General features: G+C 50.2%; 1 pseudogene; it reads right to left on the minus strand.

Moving 5' to 3' along the window:
- Positions 1-571: 571 nt before the first annotated feature.
- On the minus strand, positions 572-1,580 carry LOC117084981 (annotated as a pseudogene).
- Between the last annotated feature and the right edge of the window lie 3,801 nt (positions 1,581-5,381).

The following is a 5,381-nucleotide window of genomic DNA, read 5'->3' on the forward strand; positions in this document are numbered from 1 at the left end:
AGAGTTCGAGACCAGCCTGGATAACATGGCGAATCCCTGTCTCTACCAAAAATACAAAAAAATTAGCCGGGCATGGTGGTGCATTCCCATAATCCCAGTTACTTGGGAGGCTGAGGCAGGAGAATCAGTTGAACTCGGGAGGTGGAGGTTGCAGTGAGCTGAAATCGCACCACTGCACTCCAGCCTGGGCAACAGAGCCAGACTCCATCTGAATAAATAAATAAATAAATACTAGCAAACATATCTTGGACAAGAGTTAAAAATAGTGCAAATGGGTCCTGTCTTGGTCTGTTCCTGCTGCTGTAACAAAATAGCTTATATTGGGTAATTTATAAACAATTGAGGCCCTGAACTCCTGGCCTCAAGCGATCCTCCTTCCTCAGCCTCCCAAAGTGCTGGCATTCCGGGCATGAGCCACCATGCCTGGCCTGGAAGATGTTTTTGTGACGGATGAGTCTTTTAATAGAAAAACTCCCCTTGTGAATTCCTCAATCCAGCCCCTCCCACCCTCACCCCTAAAAATAATTAAGAAGAGAAAAAGAAACTCCCCTGGCCACACCATCGACACGCTTCATGGCAGTCCGGAATGTGCTGAACTCCAGGTCTTCGCCTTGGCGGGTGGCCTGTCCACTCCCAGGACCACAAGCTGGTCTCTCTGGTGTGGCTCTAGGGCCAGCTGCTCCAGGGCTTCGCGTTCTCTTGTTCCATCCTTTTCACATCGCAGGCAAACACAGTCTCTGCTGGGCTTGGACTCCATGCAATTGGCCTTGGTGGACATCGCACTGTCCTCCAATCGGCAGGAAGGGGTGGGCATTCAGGGCCACAATCCGGGTTTGCCCTGGCAGGGCCAGGTCAGCCAAAGTCACATCCACCATGGCCATGAGCACGTGGTACTGCTGCCGCCGAGCACCCTCCATCACAGGAAGGATGTTGGTCCTTTTCTTGGTCAAGTTAATGAGGCAAGGCCAGAGCGGTGGGAGGACTCCACGGCCTAGACTAGACCACCTGGGCCTACAATGTCAGAGACATGGGAGACGGTGGTGTCCGAGGCAGCCCCGAGGGAGAGCACCTGGGCCCTGGCTTGATGTGGAAGGGGTTCCATGCTTGGGACTCCATGCTGCCATCTCCCGGTGAAATGGGGATTCTCTCCTCTCCATAAACTGATTCTCCAGGGACAAGATTCTCAGTGACTACTGCATGATCTGATCCTTTCCTCCACAGTGAGACACCTCAGCCCATACGGATCCACTGTCACATTCTTCCCAGACTGCTTTCCTCCTTCTTTACCCCACCACCACCCCGGTGGCCACCAGAAGGGAATCCTCCACCACCTCTTCCTCCTCCTCCATCTCCTCCTCCACCCCACCAGCTCTTCCTCCTCCCCCACCACCTCGTCCTCCTCCCCATCTCCTCCTCCACCCCACCAGCTCTTCCTCCTCCCCCACCACTTCTTCCTCCTCCCCCACCACCTCTTCCTCCTCCCCTACCACCTCATCCTCCTCCCCCACCACCTCCTCCCCATCTCCTCCTCCCCCACCACCTCTTCCTCCTCCTCCTCCACCTCTTCCTCCTCCCCCACCTCCTCTTCTTCTTCCATTACTGCCTCCTCCTCTCCCCCATCACCTCTTCCTCCTCCCCACCACCTCTTCCTGCTCCTTCACTTCCTCCCTCTGTTCCTTCACCTCCACTCAGACCTCAGTCCTCACCAAAGCCTCCTTGACCCCACCACAACTGCCATGGTCACCAATGCCCCCTCAGCTGCTGAAGCTACCCCACAAAGACTAAAACCTGGCTTCATGGTGAGCCCTGACTTGTGCAGTTCCAGAATCCACAACTCCACAAGTCTGGGACTTTCGCACACGGGAAAGAGTGGAAGACGTTTTTAAAACAGGAGTACTGAGGAGCGATTTAGGCCACCACGCAGTTCAGTGTGTCTTTTAAAGAATGCTGCAGGAGCGATGCAATTTTAGGAGTAAAAGCAGTTATGCAATTTTAGGAATAACTATATCCAATAACTGTTAATGCTAGTAATGCATTTTATTAAACTACACAAATACTTAATAAAACAGTAGTACTATTGGATTATCCAACAAGCAGATCAATGAAACAAAATGTATTGAATGAAAATTGAGTACGTTGGCCAGGCACGGCGACTCACAACTGTAATCCCAGCACTTTGGGAGACCGAGGTGGGTGGATCACCTGAGGTCGGGAGTTTGAGACCAGCCTGACCAACATGGAGAATGGAGAAACCCTGTCTCTACTAATAATAGAAAAATTAGCCTGGCATGGTGGCACATGCCTGTAATCCCAGCTACTCAGGAGGCTGAGGCATGAGAATTGCTTGAACTCGGGAGGCAGAGGTTGCAGTGAGTGGAGATCACGCCACTGCACTCTAGCCTAGGCAACAAGACTGAAACTCTGTGTCGAAAAAATAAAAAGAAAAAAAGAAAATTGAGTACCTAATATGTTCCAGGCACTGGGCACTACAGAACCTATGTTTACGGGTGGTTCCTGCCTGTGAGGTTATGCTATAGTGGAGACTGACCCTCAGTGATGCTGCAGTAACTAATGACCATAGTGATGGGGAGTTGGGGGAGGTGTGATGGGTAGAATGGTGTCCCCCAAAAAGATCTGTGCACCTGAGACCTGTGAATGTGGCCTTACAGAAAGAGTCTTGGCTGAGTGCAGTGCTCACACCTGTGATCCCAATACGTGGGAAGGCCAAGGATCGCTTGAGCCCAGGAGTTTGAGACCAGCCTGGGCAACATAGCAAGACTCTATCTCTAAAAAAAAAAAAAAAGAAAAAAATTAGCTGGGTGTGGTGGTGCACACCCATAGATCCAGTCACTTGGGAGGCTGAGGTGAGAGGATCACTTGAGCCCAGGAGTTCCAGGCTGCAGTGAGCCGTGATTATGCCACTGCATTCCAGCCTGAGCGACAGAGTGAGACTCTTTCTCAAATAAAAGAAAAAAGAAAAAGAAGCACTGAGTGTGCCTAAGCCCCTTGAATGTGTATTCCGTCATGCCTTTCCCTCCAGAAGATAAAGTTTGATAGTAGAATTGTTATAGATTTCTATCCTTGGATAAAATACCCAGAGATGTGCCTGCTCACTCCGGGGTCAATCCCCGAAGAGAAGGCTCAGCCCCCCGACTCTCTCTAGACCAAAGTTTCTCAGAGTATGATAAACACAGCACCTGAAAGCCTATGTTAAGGTTTAAAATCCAAGACCCACGCCCAGATTTCCTGAATCAGAGTCTCCTGGGGTGAGGCCCGTGAGTGTGCATTTTGAAAGATTGTCTCACGTCTTTGGATGCACACTTAAATTGGAAAACCCCTGCATTCACGCATCTGTGACACCCCTTCTCAGCTCTAAAGCGTCTGACCTACACTGTGTTCTTGATTCTGTTCCCACCTATCAACTGAGCCTCCAACTACCCATCTAGAAAACAGAGAAAAATCTTATCTGCCACTAGGTCCTTGTCTAGCATTCTTTGAAATCTTGAGATCAGAGGGTCCAGACAAAGGAGCACTATTATTTATCCACCCTTCACTTACAAGAGACAGCCCTCAGCGTTTTCCTTCCCTATTTGTGCTGGAATTTGCCAAAGTCGGAAAGGCCTGGGAGCCTGGAAGATCTTTGTTTCTCTCTCACTCCACGTATGTGGCAGGTTAACAGTCTTCCTCTGTCACCCAGGCTGGAGTGCAACGGCCCCGTTTCAGCTCACTGCAAGTTCTGTCTCCCAGGTTCAAGCGATTCTCCTGCCTCAGCCTCCCGAGTAGCTGGGACTACAGGTGCATGCCACCACCCGGCTAATTTTTGTATGTTTAGTAGAGACAGGAGATTTCACTGTGTTGGCCAGGCTGGTCTCAAACTCCTGACCTCGTGATCCGCCCACCTTGGCCTCCCAAAGTGCTGGGATTACAGACGTGAGCCACCACGTCTGGCCAACAAGGTAAGTTTCAAGGGCTTCTGATGTCTCTTTTTTCCCCTTCCTTGAAATAATTTGAGTCAAATCTGGAGACTGCCCTCAGGCCCAGTTGAGCTCCGAGGAGTTTGAGCTAGTCAAGTCTCCAAAGGACTCATAGCCAATCTCTGAAACTGGTTACTCCACAGCAAAGCCCACCTACCTCCCAGCACCTCAGGGGCCCACAGTGCAAGCAGGTGAGCTGGCTGCATGATTGAGTGGCTGCTCAGTACATGGGGTTATTCGTTGAACACTGCAGCAACCCCACGAGCTGAGGTTCATTCTTTTCATTTTTGAAACAAGAACAATGAGGCTCAGAGAAGTTAAGTGGCAGAAAGTCACACGACTGGTAAAGTGGTATCGTTGTGATTTGTGGTCGATAGCATCCTGTCTGTGGACCAGCATTGAGTAGTCCGGGATGCAGGGCCCTGCCCCAGGCTCCAGCCAGGTCATCGCCATGGTGAGTACTGGCTCGCTCCTGCTGGTCCTGCAGGCTCAGGGAAGGTGCTCCACAAACATTTGGTGAGAGCATGATGCCTCTACCTAGGAGTAGCTGCCTGTTCCTGAACTTGAGCTGACTTCTGTCTTACAGGCTGCCTGACCCCAGAATGTGCTCCCTGAAACTATCCATCCCACAAGCCCCACTCCTCTGTCCCACTATCTGACGGGACCGTATGTGTATTGGAAACCCCCTCCACTTCCCCACCAACCGCTTGGCTACGATACCAGCTGTTTTCCAGGCAGGTGGATTCCAAATATTTAGTTTGCTGGACTGAATTTCCCTGTGGTCCCTACAAGTAAAGATTTATTGTTTTTCGAGGGCCTGACCCATCTCACTGTGAGGATCTTTGTCAAGGGCTGGGCCTATTCCTCCCACTGTTTGACTGTGGCTAACCATCCTAGGTGCCGTGACATTCTCAGACAGGTCAAGATGCTGGATGCCTGACTCTTGTGCAGGGACTTACCACCTACAGAGACCACCAGCCTTCTGAGGGTTTAGATTCCTTTTCTCCTGGCGATCCCATTAAAGTGATTGCGAGTAATAAAACAGCACTAATCCCACAATGCCAATGATACAGAGGTGCATTCAGCAGGCTAGGTATTTCAACACATTTAGAAAAGATGGGAAGGGTCTGAAGAGATGCAGGGAAAGCTGCCCTGCAGAGGGGACCTGTGGGCGAGCAGACGGCTGAGCTGCCGGGCACAGCGCCAGAAGCCGCAGGTGTACACAGCTCAGGTGTGACAGAGGAAGGAGGTGAGAGGAGAGCGAAAGAATGAAATGCAATGCAATATATATATATATATTTGAAATGCAATGCTATATATATATAAATATATATTTATATATATTTGTATATTTCATTTTCTTACAAAAGTCACACATGCTTCTGTGAAGATTCAACTAATGCTGGA

This window comes from Trachypithecus francoisi, unplaced genomic scaffold (assembly GCF_009764315.1).
Source record: "Trachypithecus francoisi isolate TF-2019V2 unplaced genomic scaffold, Tfra_2.0 Lachesis_group1, whole genome shotgun sequence".
Lineage (NCBI taxonomy): Eukaryota > Metazoa > Chordata > Mammalia > Primates > Cercopithecidae > Trachypithecus > Trachypithecus francoisi.